The sequence below is a fragment of the Procambarus clarkii genome, chromosome 17 (genome assembly GCF_040958095.1).
Source record: "Procambarus clarkii isolate CNS0578487 chromosome 17, FALCON_Pclarkii_2.0, whole genome shotgun sequence".
Classification (NCBI taxonomy): Eukaryota; Metazoa; Arthropoda; class Malacostraca; order Decapoda; family Cambaridae; genus Procambarus; species Procambarus clarkii.
In genome coordinates, this window is record NC_091166.1 from 35,678,793 (window position 1) to 35,694,875 (window position 16,083).

The following is a 16,083-nucleotide window of genomic DNA, read 5'->3' on the forward strand; positions in this document are numbered from 1 at the left end:
CATGGAATCACTTTTGGATCTTTGTTTGGAGGACGGGCTGTTTATAGAATTGTGGTTCGAACAGAGAACGTGAGTGAAGCACTTGTTCCGGAAGTGTTCGGACGTCATCAGTCAGCCCGTCCTCCAAACAAAGATCCAAAAGTGATTCCATGCACCCGCCAAACTCCCTGTTTATGAATGAAAAGCGGTTTACACACGACTCACAACTGCTGACGTTCGAACATATCCGGAACAAGTGTTTCACTGACGAATTTTGTTCGAATCACAACGCTATAAATGCTTCACCCACGTACTACAAATACAAATAATCGCCAACAGAACCTAAACACCTAACCTAACCTATCCTATGCCTATATATACACAATATGCTAATATATTATAATATTAATTTATACTTGAGAAAATTCCCGTTTTGAATAAACAGCATGTTAAAATTTATGAATGCGTCTGTGGGGTTGACCGCTGAATGTAATGAACTTGAGTCGAGGACGGGTTGGGAGCAGACTACTTGATCACCACAACACAACAAGGTGGACATGGACCTGATTGGCGGTGAGCACAATGGTCAACAATGGTACGTAACGATGATTGACGGGGAATAGTTAACTATGTTCCCATAACACTAAATATTTCTATGGGAATAATTGCCACAAACTCCACAATAATGTCTCTCTGTCTCTCTCTCTCTCTCTCTCTCTCTCTCTCTCTCTCTCTCTCTCTCTCTCTCTGTGCCTACTGCTGCACAATATATTTTCCAGTTTCACAGGAGGAATATCGCTGGTAAAGGAAAATTAACACATTCGGTTTCGATTACTTTTCTTGTCTAAGTGTTTTCTGTCTGCCAAATTGTTTCCATGAACCATGGAAGTGTGTTGTGTTATGCTGTTGTCTTCCATAACACGTCAACTTACTGGGAAGCTTCAGTCACAGCTCTTGGGTCCCGCCTCGGCTCCTCCTGCCTGCAGGTTTGAGTTGCTTTCACAGTTGTAGAAAAGCGAAGCCACCAAACCACTGCTCCCCCCCCCCTCAACACCACACCTGTCTTTTAGCAAATCAACAAAACACGTGAATTACAACCATGGACCTGGTTCACACCGACCCCTCGCTCACATGTGTTCTCACATGTTGTGGTCTCACATGTTGTGGTCTCACATGTTGTGGTCTCACATGTTGTGGTCTCACATGTTGTGGTCTCACATGTTGTGACGAGTTGTAACTCGTCACAACTAATAATAGTTACAGTTTTGTCTGAATTTAACAATGGATTCATCCTGTGAGCATTAGTGACCCCCATACTCATCCTAGGAGCGATCATGAATTCTATGGCCATCCTGTAAGTGGCAGGGAAATAGGTTAGATAAGTTGCATGAAGTGAACCCCAAAGTTTGTTTAGCTAAGGAGGTTACAGGAGGCTACAGTGAATACAGAATAAATATATATGTGAAGGGTTTAGGCATTACACTCGTGGTCTACAAATTATTTTTTTTTATGTTTATAATTTGTGAGGTAGTTACAAGGGATATGATCTAAGTATTAGCGTAGCCAGCGATACGGTACATTGTTATGTAATACGCCAGTAAGTGACATGCAGAGTAAGCTTAGTTGATGCACTTTATAATTATAGGGAGATAAGACTGAAGGCATCAGGAGTAACCACGGGAGACATCTCCCGTCACGTAGGGTGCAGTTGCACCTCCACAGATCTCCAGTATCAGCTCTTGATACTGGTAATGGCTCCAAAGGGCCACCACTTACGGGCTATTCATGCCCGTGCCACCTTTTGGGAGGCTTAATCTTCATCAATCATCAACTGAAGGCACTCGTGTAGTCCACCTGCCAGTGTGTACCATACTAGGCTATGGTACCCCCCTGCCGGTCCCTAAACAGGATGTAGCGTGCCAGTATGGCCAATAACAAGGTGTCATGCCACATACAGCCCCGCTCCTGTGCCAGATGAGTCCCGTACGGGATCACCATAGCCCGTGCTACTAGCAACTGTTTGTTCCCAGTAGCAGAATCTCAAACAACAGCGAATAACAAGCCAACTGTTGCCCTGACCTTTTCTGTTGACCTGTAAGACAACATTGACACGGCCCGAAGTGGCAACAACCTTCACTATGGATAATATGACACTCGGTCACCCCAGAAATAGCTACCAGAGGGCGGGCCAGCCAGCCAAAGGGGTTAATACCCGCGCGGGTTACAACCCTTCAAATTGAAAACAAATTAGATCTTGCAAATCTGGTTTGATGCAACTCCTTGGGTGTCTGCATTCCTATGAGCTCTTAGGTTGCTGAAAACAGGTTATTGATCCTTGCAACTGTCACGCACCTGACGTGCCGCCCTGTCACGGCTTCTCACGTGACACCTTCCGGCGGCAAGTGTGTGGGAGAGGTACGAGGTCGACCTCCATGTGGAAAAGGTCAAGAGGAAGTCTTCAAGAGGTCAGTGCATGGCGCCCCGAGGGAGACCACGACCAGGAGCACAGGAGGAAGGTTTGGCAGGTGGTGTTGACGACCTGTAATGCTTGCCCACCTGTCACCCACGCCACCACCCACCTGTCACCCACGCCACCAGCCATCTGTCACCCACGCCACCAGCCACCTGTCACCCACGCCACCAGCCACCTGTCACCCACGCCACCAGCCACCTGTCACCCACGCCACCAGCCACCTGTCACCCACGCCACCAGCCACCTGTCACCCACGCCACCAGCCACCTGTCACCCACGCCACCCCCACCTGTCACCCACGCCACCAGCCACCTGTCACCCACGCCACCAGCCACCTGTCACCCACGCCACCAGCCACCTGTCACCCACGCCACCAGCCACCTGTCACCCACGCCACCCCCACCTGTCACCCACGCCACCCCCACCTGTCACCCACGCCACCTGTCACCCACGCCACCCCCACCTGTCACCCACGCCACCAGCCATCTGTCACCCACGCCACCAGCCACCTGTCACCCACGCCACCCCCACCTGTCACCCACGCCACCAGCCACCTGTCACCCACGCCACCCCCCACCTGTCACCCACGCCACCACCCACCTGTCACCCACGCCACCCCCACCTGTCACCCACGCCACCACCCACCTGTCACCCACGCCACCACCCACCTGTCACCCACGCCACCACCCACCTGTCACCCACGCCACCAGCCACCTGTCACCCACGCCACCAGCCACCTGTCACCCACGCCACCAGCCACCTGTCACCCACGCCACCCCCACCTGTCATTAACGACCTACTGAGAGCCAGAGAGCAACAATAATCAATATACTGCTCATCTTGCGAGCCCCACACGACCAGCTGGTGATGGTGGGGTTTAGACTGTATACAACACATTGGAATTACTCTCCAGCGCCAGCGGGTGTGACCGGTCGGGGTGGTGCCTTCAGGACACTGTGACAGAAGCCATCTCTTCACTCCCGCTCCTCCTCGCCCTTTGACCTACTCCAAGTGAACAATTACGTGTTCTTTACGTGACCTAGATATGAACAAACCGTTCATGACAGTTGGCACTGAAGAGCTTCAGGGAGAGAACGAAAGGTCTTGAACACATGGAAATAGAATGCATGGGGGGAATTGCGTAAAATCCTGGTTTGTGTCTCGGAGAGGCTGCAGGGTCCAAGTAAGGTCAGTAGAATTTCTGGTTGCAATTCTTCTTACCATGCCTGCCGTAGCTCAGTCGATTAAGGCAGCGTCTGAGATGCTCTCGGACGTAGGTTCGAACCCTCGTCACGGCCCTTGTGGCTTTGTTCAGTTCACCGGTAATCTGCGTCACATCTGGCCAGCACTTAAGAGGGTCCCGAATTACAGTCCAACTGAGTTGACTATAGTTTATATATGGCTTACGTTAAGTATATAGTCAGGTCCCTCCCAGGTATATCCCTGCTACATCCAGGTCTCATATAGTCAGGTCCCTCCTAAAAATTCCACAGGTTCACAACCATTCAACCGGTTGAGGGCGCTCCACCTCCCTGTCTCACACAGTCGGAGTAGTGAACCAACGCTCACGACAGGGGCGACTACCCACGAATGGGGTGACTGGTAATTAACTGCCATAACCTAACTGTGAGTTAACTCGTTCTTGCTGGGGACCCGGAACATACCCAGCTCGGTATAAACCCTAACTGTAAACAAATAATTTAATTAAGTATAAAAATAGAAGAAATGGAATATTAATAACAAATTTAAATCGTCAAAATTTTTAAAATTATTTAATTTATTTTGTATTCAAGTAAAATATTATATAATTTATCATTACACAACAAGCCGTTTATATTATAGAGTATATAATGTAAATTTAAAATGATTAATGCTAGGCTATAATTATTAACTTTTCGTAAACGAATGAACTGAAGTCCTTGAAATCTTGTAAATTAAGATTTAACAAAGGAACCATTTTGCAAATAAGGTTTTGTAATTTAAATATATACATCTGTTATTCCAACCACACCACCACAGGTTATAAATAGGTTTCAGCAGTCACATTGTGTCGTCATATTCATTGCATGCCTCAATATACAAGCTCTAGCTCTTGTGTTCCGACACAGTACACTCAAAATGTTAATGATTTGTGCAAGTTGCTATGAATTAATCATTTTATTCTGATTTTAAACTATCCCAGCTCTATCCAGCCTATACTAAGCTACCCAAAAAACGTCTAGCCTATCCCCACACCTGTAGTACACTATAGTACAGCGCACTCCCAGTACCTATCCTTGTACCGGGGACACTCCCAGTACTTATTCTTGTACCGGAGGCACTTCCAGTACCTTTACTTGTACCTGTGACACTCCCAGTACCTATCCTTGTACCGGGGACACTCCCAGTACTTATTCTTGTACCGGAGGCACTCCCAGTACCTATACGTGTACCGGGGGCACTCCCAGTACCTATCCTTGTACCGGGGACACTCCCAGTACTTATTCTTGTACCGGAGGCACTCCCAGTACCTATACGTGTACCGGGGACACTCCCAGTACTTATTCTTGTACCAGGGACACTCCCAGTACCTATACGTGTACCGGGGGCACTTCCAGTACCTTTACTTGTACCTGTGACACTCCCAGTACCTACACGTGTACCGGCCCGGTACACGTATAAGTGCACCTATAAGTGTGCCAGGGACACTCCCAGTACCTAAAAGTCGCCCATTTTTTTTTAATTGCCATTCCTTAACTCGTGCCAGTCACTAGAGACTAAGCACGAGTGACTGTTGTTCACAAGGAGCCAACTGTATATAATTGTCGAAAAGTGTGTAAACTGACGAAAAGTGTAAATTATTGAAACGTGTGTAAATTGATGAAAAGTGTAAATTGTTGAAAAGTGTGTAAATTGATGAAAAGTGTAAATTGTTGAAACGTGTGTAAATTGATGAAAAGTGTAAATTGTTGAAAAGTGTGTAAATTGACGAAAAGTGTAAATTGTTGATAAGTGTGTAAATTGATGGAAAGTGTAAATTGTTGATAAGTAAGAGTTGCAGGAGCTGCTGCTGCTGTTAACAGTATCAAACACAACCGAGTCAGTACTGAAAAAATAAAGCTAAAACCCACACTTAAATATTCCCAGGCCTAGTATAGCACATGTGTACTATACTAGGCGTAAGAGAGCGCGTATTAGGGGCTGGCATTGCTAGGAGAGGCTATAGGCTAAGAGAGCGCGTATTAGGGGCTAGCATTGCTAGGAGAGGCTATAGGCTAAGAGAGCGCGTATTAGGGGCTAGCATTGCTAGGAGAGGCTATAGGCTAAGAGAGCGCGTATTAGGGCTGGCATTGCTAGGAGAGGCTATAGGCTAAGAGAGCGCGTATTAGGGGCTAGCATTGCTAGGAGAGGCTATAGGCTAAGAGAGCGCGTATTAGGGGCTAGCATTGCTAGGAGAGGCTATAGGCTAAGAGAGCGCGTATTAGGGGCTAGCATTGCTAGGAGAGGCTATAGGCTAAGAGAGCGCGTATTAGGGCTGGCACTGCTAGGAGAGGCTATAGGCTAAGAGAGCGCGTATTAGGGCTGGCATTGCTAGGAGAGGCTATAGGCTAAGAGAGCGCGTATTAGGGCTGGCATTGCTAGGAGAGGCTATAGGCTAAGAGAGCGCGTATTAGGGCTGGCATTGCTAGGAGAGGCTATAGGCTAAGAGAGCGCGTATTAGGGCTGGCATTGCTAGGAGAGGCTATAGGCTAAGAGAGCGCGTATTAGGGCTGGCATTGCTAGGAGAGGCTATAGGCTAAGAGAGCGCGTATTAGGGCTAGCATTGCTAGGAGAGGCTATAGGCTAAGAGAGCGCGTATTAGGGCTGGCATTGCTAGGAGAGGCTATAGGCTAAGAGAGCGCGTATTAGGGCTGGCATTGCTAGGAGAGGCTATAGGCTAAGAGAGCGCGTATTAGGGCTAGCATTGCTAGGAGAGGCTATAGGCTAAGAGAGCGCGTATTAGGGCTAGCATTGCTAGGAGAGGCTATAGGCTAAGAGAGCGCGTATTAGGGCTGGCATTGCTAGGAGAGGCTATAGGCTAAGAGAGCGCGTATTAGGGGCTAGCATTGCTAGGAGAGGCTATAGGCTAAGAGAGCGCGTATTAGGGGCTAGCATTGCTAGGAGAGGCTATAGGCTACGTCGAATGCTTATGTTGTGGTTCGAGGTTTCCGTTGTGTGTCCAAATTCAGGCAGTCGCTGGTCCCAACTTCCTGAACGTGGGAAGTTGTTAAGAATTAACTCACGATTGCAATCAGCGTTCCAGAAATGTTTCCATCTGTGACTGCAGGAAACGAGAGCTTGCATGCAACAGAAGCTTCTCTCTTGGCCGTGCTTGTGATGTTCCTGTGTGTCTGATGGCCAGTGGCACGCCTTGCAATACGCCCCCCCCCATGGCACACCTTGCAATACCCCTATGGCGAGGGCATTAATAACAGTATCAGTACATTGGAGACTTTCGGCGCCGTAAAGAAGGGGGAACCTGCTGCATGGGTAACAGCTTTTCCGTATTAACCTACACTGGCTTTGTGCCCTGGAGAGGGGGGGACTTGCTGCATGGGTAACAGCTTTTCCGTATTAACCTACACTGGCTTTGTGCCCTGGAGAGGGGGGGGGGGACTTGCTGCATGGGTAACAGCTTCTCCTCCGTATTAACTTACCTTGGCTTTGCGCCCTGGAGAGGCCACTCCAGAGCGCAACTCCATAGTCTCCTGAGACTATTGTGAACAACAGTAGTCAGTCCCATCTAACATAGGCAAATTGGGCAGTTACCCCAGGGGCACCATACTACAATATTGTTCATGAGTTAGGTGAGGTTGTGGTTTTCTATTCAGTTCTTCAGGTAAACTCAAATATTCACAATATATTTGACTACGATTTAATACTAAGTGAAAATAAGTACAATTCCTAACTGCTGTGAATAGTACATAATTGCACTTATTTGTCTCCTTACATTTACCATCCCATTTTTGGAGGATGGGCTGTCATGAGAGCTCTCTTGGCAGAGTGGATAATTTATCGACCGCTTGGAAGGCCTGGGGTTTAAATCCCTTTTCAAATTATATATGTAAATAATGTGTGCATAACTATCTGAAGGTAATCCTGTACTTTAGTGGACGGGCTGGACCTATTCGTCTGGGATAGGGCCCTCAGTCCCTAAGCTTTGCCCTGGGTCTAGTGTTGATAAGATGGTCCAGGCAGTAGTAACTTGTATATCTGAAATAACCACACGAAAGCCATGTCTCTAAAAAAAACCATCGTTGCACGTATCTGGTGACCTTTGACCCCTGCCTCTGTAACCCCCCCCCCCCTCAGTATCACACTATACATTACATTCACAATTCTTTCATAATGCCGTTTTGGGTTACATTACGAGGGCAAGCTCTTAGTGAATTTAACTGTATATCATATGAACGAACCCCGGTAGTGTATGGGCAATACTATATTTACAACTTTATATATTGAAATAAATCATGTTTGATGTCGTATAATGTATATTTGTTTATTAATCTGCAGCCTAATGTAAAAATTTGTTTAATGGTTGTAGCCTAATTTAAGAGATTTGGTTATTAAAATCTGTTATCTAGATCTTGTGTTTTCACTGTGTTGTGTGACAGTGAATAGCTCACTGTTAGTCATATCACGGTGCCTTGGTGCTTAACAATGAATATTAGCACCATTTTCACTGTCCTGTGTGGTTACCCACCTTTCCATTACCTTTGAATGATTCCGAGGATCACCGTTCCCGCGGCCCTGTCTCTGACCAGGCCTCCTAATTGGTAGTCTGGTCAACCAGGCTGTTGGACGCGGCTGCTCGCAGCTTGACGTATGAGTCACAGCCTGGTTGATCAGGTATCCTTTGGAGGTGTTTGTCAAATTCTCTCTTGAATACTGCGAGGGGTCGGCCAGTTATGCCCCTTATGTGTAGTGGAAGCGTGTTGAACAGTCTCGGGCCTCTGATGTTGATAGTTCTCTCTTGAACACTGTGAGGGGTCGGCCAGTTATGCCCCTTATGTGTAGTGGAAGCGTGTTGAACAGTCTCGGGCCTCTGATGTTGATAGTTCTCTCTTGAACACTGTGAGGGGTCGGTCAGTTATGTCCCTTATGTGTAGTGGAAGCGTGTTGAACAGTCTCGGGCCTCTGATGTTGATAGTTCTCTCTTGAACACTGTGAGGGGTCGGTCAGTTATGTCCCTTATGTGTAGTAAAAGCGTGTTGAACAGTCTCGGGCCTCTGATGTTGATAGTTCTCTCTTGAACACTGTGAGGGGTCGGCCAGTTATGCCCCTTATGTGTAGTGGAAGCGTGTTGAACAGTCTCGGGCCTCTGATGTTGATAGTTCTCTCTTGAACACTGTGAGGGGTCGGTCAGTTATGTCCCTTATGTGTAGTGGAAGCGTGTTGAGCAGTCTCGGGCCTCTGGTGTTGATAGTTCTCTCTCTGAGTATCCATTGCTCTTCAACGGGGGTATTCTGCACATCCTGCCATGCCTCATGGTCTCATGTGGTGTTATTTCCATATGCAGATTTGGAACCAGCCCCTCTAATATTTCCCCGAGTGTAAATTATTATGTATCTCTCCCGCCTGTGCTGTAGGGAATGTAGATTTAACATTTGTAAGCTGTCCCAATAATTTAGATGTTTAATTGAGTGAATACCATCAGTAAAAATTCTTTGCACGCTCTCCGGCACTATTACTTACTGGTCTCTAATCGTTAGGAAATTAAGATATATCTTCCTACTTTGACAGTAATGCCTGTTGAGCGCATTTTATGTGCAATAACATCATGGTCACATTTGTCGAAAGCTTTCGCGAACTCTGTGTAAATTACATCAGCGTTTTGCTTGTCTTGCATGGTAGCTAAGATCATGTCATAGTGGTCCAGCAATTGTGAGAGGCAGCAGCCTCTCGCAATTGTTTCTCTAGAGCCCCTCTATTGTTTTAACTCCATATTGTCGAGAGTTATGTAGAGGCTGTGAGTCCATGGGTTTTGTGATCTTACTTCTTATGACTCTTTTTTTTTTAAGATTTTTATGATGTGTGAGATTTTTTTGCCTTTTATTTCCTCCTTTATGGAGTTGTGGTAGCCTTGCTGTTTTGGGTAAGTGTGGCAGTGAATATGAGCAACATCTGGTCAGGCTTAGATGTGGCCTGGTCAGAGACCGGGCCGTGGGGGACACTGATCCCAGAAATCTTCTTCAACTTGTAGTCTACATTCTCACTGTTCTATTTAGCAGTGAAAATGAGCTTATTCCCATTCCAATCGTCCAACCACTTTGGCTGGAAGGTAGAGCGACGGTCCCGCTTCATGCAGGTCGGCGTTCAATTCCCGACCGTCCACAAGTGGTTGGGCACCATTCCGTCCTCCGTCCCATCCCAAAACCTTATCCTGACCCCTTCCCAGTGCTATATAGTCCTAATGGCTTGGTGCGTTCCCCTGATAATTCCCTCCCTCCCCTCCCATTCCAATAAAACTTAATTATGCACATTAAGCAAAACTGTGAACTATATACATTTTGTCAATAAATATACTATATCAATTAATAATTTTCAACTACAGTTAAAGAGTTTAAATATGTTAAATAGGTGAACCAGATCATAAAATAATCCACAATGCATTCATGAAATATAATTTAGAATACTCCAAGGAGGTCAAATAAGGTTTCAGTATTAATATAAAAATTTGTTTAATGATTGTAGCCTAATATATGAGATTTATTAAAATCTGTAATCTAGATTACAGATTTTTTATAATAATCCTTAAATAATTTTTGTTTGAATACTTGATACTAATATATAATTGTATTTTCATGTGATTATTGATATTAATATAATAATAATGTGAGAAATTAAGCTCTGTCTATCTGGCCCATTATGATAGATAGAGACAGTATATCATAGTGCGACTGCGTCAACACAGTATAAGTGATTTCTTAAGTGATTTAAGGTCTACGGAATTAATATGAAGTTTAATAACAAAATATAGAGTAAATTTCTGTTAGGAAAACCGGTGGCCCACCCAACATGCAGCGTTGTCAGACGTATGATACTTTCCCGCGCTAATGCAACTAGTTCTTCACATTCAAATTCCAGGCATTATTGATCATGAAATATAATATATATCATCAATTTGTAAAGCCAAATTTACTGTATTATTTGTACTAAAAGTTGTAACTGTACTGTGTCATGTATACTATATACAACTTGACACACGTGTAAGACAAGGTGATGAATGAGTTATAAGATAAAACATATGTAATTAATCTGGATTGTATTGTACTTTTCTCTAAAATATTTAAATGAATAAGAGAGTAAATGAGGATAGGTTTCCAAAAATTTTAAGGAGGCGCCACCTCTGTACGACGTGTTTACATTCCATGTGTTCTGCCTGGTGCCAGTGGCAGTCAGTACCGCACGCCAAGTGCGCTGGAGAAGGTGGTGATGTTGCGTCCCGCTGCGGTGTAACTTATCACAGCGTGCCCATTCTAAATAGTGTTACTAACTAGCTCTATAACATGATTTAATACATCATAACCAATTAAGGCCGTGTTTAGAACCTGTTTAATTCTCACGTGTTGATGAATTATGAAGAGTAAACAAAGATTTGTGCATATACGAATTCAGTACTGACAAAGCCAAGGACGTTTGTCATCAACAAACATTTGGATTTACATTATTGAAGCAGAAAACAAACAGTGGATCAGCTGGATGTACCACAAGCCAGGGGCCACCAGCCTCGGATAACAGGTAAAGACGCTTATAAGGGACAACTGAAGACGTTGGCTGGTTATAAGGAACTTTGTTAGCTAGGGGAGCCTCGTTGTTAGCTAGGGGAGCTTTGTTGTTAGCTAGGGGAGCCTCGTTGTTAGCTAGGGGAGCCTCGTTGTTAGCTAGGGGAGCCTGGCTGTTAGTTAGGGGAGCCTGGCTGTTAGCTAGGGGAGCCTGGCTGTTAGCTAGGGGAGCCTGGCTGTTAGCTAGGGGAGCCTGGCTGTTAGCTAGGGGAGCCTGGCTGTTAACTAGGGGAGCCTGGCTGTTAGTTAGGGGAGCCTGGCTGTTAGCTAGGGGAGCCTGGCTGTTAGCTAGGGGAGCCTGGCTGTTAGCTAGGGGAGCCTGGCTGTTAGCTAGGGGAGCCTGGCTGTTAGATAGGGGAGCCTGGCTGTTAGCTAGGGGAGCCTCGCTGTTAGTTAGGGGAGCCTGGCTGTTAGCTAGGGGAGCCTCGTTGTTAGTTAGGGAGCTTTGCAGTAACTAGGGAACCCACACAGTAATTAGCTGAGCTTCGCAGTAACTAAGGCACGTGGTGATTTAGCAGGAATAAGTCTTTCTGTGACAGGTGTCTTGACAGATGAAGGTGTTCTTGTAGATGCCCTGGCAGGTGTAGGTTGTGTTCTTGAAGATGTATTTAGGTTATGTTTTTCAATTTGTAGGTTGTGCTCTCCCAGGTAAGTAATTATCCAAAGGCGCCCAACCTAGAGGATTTAGCACCATGTATATGTGGTATTCAGCTAGGTGTAGGTGTTCTATCAGTTGTAGTTGGTTATAGCAGGTGTAAGGATGACTGGACCCTGTGTTATTGGGAGTAGCACAAGACAACCCTCTTCCCCCCTTCCTTCCCTATTCCCTGCAACGTGTGCTGTGACAAGCATAGACAACACAGCCCCACTTTGCACTGTGGTATTTGAAGAGCGGAAGATATTCCTCCCCCTCTGGGCAGTGTGCTCAGAAGAGCAGTGGGCTACGCTACCACTCCACCCTCTCACCTAGTTTGGATAGTGTGCTGTGGGGAAGCAGTAGGCTAAGCTGTCCGTATCCCTCCTCCTGTAGAATGTGTGCTATGGATAACACTACATTATCTCCCCTCTAGACCGTGGGCATCATAAGACCCCCCTGACCGTGCGTGTCTGGTCGTTTCGGTAGGCTGCATTTCCCGGGCGCGGCACTATTCCCTAATGAACCAACCTCATAAAAAAATATATTATTCAGAAATATTACGAGTCCACGCCGCCACTGCGAGCTGGTATAGAGTGAACAGTACACACACTTTCTATAATAACGACGCTGGGCAGAATATTATTGAAACACGTTGAATAGTAGTCATAATCGATCTCGGAACTGGCATATCGATTTGTGGAGAATGGGGTTATGAAGGGGAGCAGGGGTGTGGTTGTCTCTCCTGGGGGAAATGGCGCGTTTTTATGTTATCAGCGAAAATAAGTTCCATTTAAACTGCATAAAGTCAATTAGTATTTTTCAATTTTACTTTTAGTAAAATTACAATTACCTAAACTGTTATTTGTAAATATTACATATAGTTGTGAGTGTTTGAGAGCACTTAACTCATCAGCCTGATATGAGATGTGTTTAAGCGGCATTTGCATACGAGAACTATGGAACATAGAGAGTTCGTTTAGACTGGTTACCTTGAGGTGTTTTCGGGGCTTAGGATCCTCGCGGCCCGGTCGTCGACCAGGCCTCCTGGTTGCTGGGGGCGAAGAGAACTGTGGATGTTTGTGCATGTGTATTTATAACATGATATTTTTGGTTTGAAGTAAGTTTTTCGTGTTTTTAGGAACAGTATATTGGACTGGTAAGATTATAAGAACCTCGGGTGTTGTCCAGTTCCAAGGAGGATATTTTTCCAGGTTTCTAACGCTAAAATAGGCTATTAGAAAATATTTCTGAAAACATTTTTTTGTATTTTGATGACATTAGATCCGTTGTACATGTTTGTAATATTCTATGCTTGATCAATAACTTCATAACTTACCCCAAGATCGAACAAGTAAGTTGGTCACGCCAACTTATACGAAACAATTACACGAAACAATGAAAATACTCCCTCAGTGTTAGGTTTGATTTGGTATCCTCTGACTCTTGGTATTTTCATCATTGATTTCTGCCCACATCTTGGCTACCACAGTACCCTTAAACTTCATTGCTAGATATCACATTTATTAGTCGTATTAGAAAATCTAAAATTGTATTACCGGAAATCATACTTTGTTTTATAAAACGGTATTTTGTTACAAAATAGTGAATCGGCAAATGGTACCATGTAACTGATGGACCTTTGTAAAATCAGCAATGAAGAGTTTTAATAGTTAAAGATACATGCACTTAATAGTTTTAATTACGAACTTTATATTAATTAAGCAGCCTAATGAGCTCAGATTGAGTAGATTTATGCATTTCAGCATAGGCCGTTGAGATAGAGATCTATGATCATATATCCAGAGCCAAGTATTTGGAGGTTGTCATGAAGGCGAACATGCTCCCTGGGATCACACGAGACAAGGGCCCAAGGTCTTGGATGAGGTTAAGTACCAAGGGGGTGGTGGTGAGTCGGCGGCCCCCTGCTGACTGGAGACAGGCTGAAGTTGCCAGTCTTCCCCCCCTTCTTCCCCCCCCCCCCTCTCTCTCTCTCTCTCTCTCTCTCTCTCTCTCTCTCTCTCTCTCTCTTTCCCACGTATTGCCCTCAGACATGAAGGAATGTAAGATTGTCTTGCTTCGTGAGATCTTAAAATCGGTGTGATTTAGAATTGGAACAATTTGGCACAAATTCGGGAATGTTAATTTGTAAATGACCGTATGCAATGTTACCCAGATTTAACTTGTGCAAGCTCTTAAGTGTTGCTGAAATAGGCTAAACTAGATCAGAGGTCAAGATACTTGTAAAATCTGCTCATTTTTCTGTAATTGGTGCAAGCTCCGCTATTTTGTATGTAAATGGTACAATAACTACAAATATTTCTAAAAATGGCAATAGGCTAAGTCTGTGTAAGCAGTGATAGTGTTGCAAAATTTGCTGTAAATGGAGCTAATTCTACACATCTTGATGAAAATTTTAACAATTTTACACATTTTGCTGTAAATTATGTAAATTTTACACATTTTGCTGTAAATTATTTAAATTTTACACATTTTGCTGTAAATTATGTAAATTTTACACATTTTGCTGTAAATTATTTAAATTTTACACATTTTGCTGTAAATTATGTAAATTTTACACATTTTGCTGTAAATGATGTAAATTCTACACTTTTGCTGTATATGGTGCCTACTTCTCAAGATCTAACGAGGCCTCCTGCTGATGCCCTAATCAACCAAACTGTTGATGCTGGCAACTCATAGACCATAACGTTCGCAATTTTTTTTACGAAACGCCCAACTCTCAGTCTTTCGTGTCCCTTACAAATGTTCTATTGGTTAATCATACTGTCTTGGTGCTTTCTCTCGATAATGGGGTGACGTAGTCTCCGGCCTTGGTGCCTTATTTTGGTAATTACTTACTTTCTATTGATAACTTCTTTTTTCTTCTGTTCGACCAAGTTTCTTGTAGTTGGGTGATTTTTGCCACTGTAGGGATGTCATCATATGCCTATGAGATGACAGCCTATCGATATATTCACAAATCATAAACCTTGATTTATATACATGTCAATATTTTGCAAGTGATAAAAGAGAATGTCTGTTGGTCCGAAGATGGAGACCAGATGCTTGCGGTTAGCCTCCCACAACTTTAGATTTGTGATTGTAAGAATCGTGTCATAAAGGGTCGGTGTCGAATGTCCATGCCCCGCCTTAAGTAGGATTAGCTCCTACTGCGACAACCAATGACTCCCGTGAAGTTTGAAATTGAAATTGAAATAAGTTTATTGAGGTAAAATACACACAAAGGGATGAGGTAGCTCAAGCTATTCTCACCCCGTTCAGTACATCGTGTTAATACATACATAGACACACATCACAAGCAATAAACGTATTACCGAACATTCTGAGAGATAAACATATACATTTCCTCCTTTACACAAGTAAAGTTTGAAATGGGGGGTTTTGTTTTCCATCAATTTGGTGCCTTATTTTGATAATTTATATATTTTGATAATAACAGACAATGTTGCATCATAGCAACAATAATAAATGTAACGTTTTGTTTTTAACGTGTGTGTTTGCTGGCATATGTAGTCCATACTCTGAGAGGGGGGGAAGGGAAGAGAGGAAGATGGGTGAGGTATGAGATATAGAAGGGAGGGGGAGATGAAGACAAAGGGGAGAGAGGAGGGAGGGAGGCAGGGAATCACAGGGGATAGAGGGGGGTAAAAATGGAGAATGGGGGAGGTTAAGATTTGGTGAGGGGAGAGAGAGAGACCCAGGCTCTGCCGGGTAGCCCATCTTTTGTGTAATATATATATATATATATATATATATATATATATATATATATATATATATATATATATATATATATATATATATATATATATATATATATGTCATTAAACACAACAGCATTGTGACCATTAATAAGTTTCTTTTGGATATTTTCCAGTCTACGCAAATATCGTGTACCATCTGGGGGGGGGGTGAGGAAACAGTAGATCACTTAATCTTTCCATTTTTATTGTTTCGATGTTTCGTCAGCAATGTGACAGCTTCAGTTTCAGAACTTCGAAACTTCGTTTTCAACCCTTTTACCCTGTCGTAGCTCAGTCGATTAAGGCAGTGTCTGGGATGCTCCCGGACGCAGGTTCGAATCCTCGTCACGGCCCTTGTGGATTTGTTCATCTTCAGGAGTAAGTACTCTTATGTTGCACAAGCACAGGTAGAGGTATACGGGTTCA

The 16,083-nt window shown here is 44.3% G+C and overlaps 1 protein-coding gene across 1 annotated transcript in view; it reads left to right on the forward strand.

Moving 5' to 3' along the window:
• Positions 1-10,886: 10,886 nt before the first annotated feature.
• The window catches only part of LOC138365516 (rap guanine nucleotide exchange factor 6-like), a 261,295-nt gene continuing 256,098 nt past the window's right edge, over positions 10,887-16,083 (forward strand). Inside the window, exon 1 of the mRNA XM_069325845.1 lies at positions 10,887-11,212. The gene's annotated coding sequence lies outside the window, so the exon portion shown is untranslated. The remainder of the gene's footprint in view (positions 11,213-16,083) is intronic.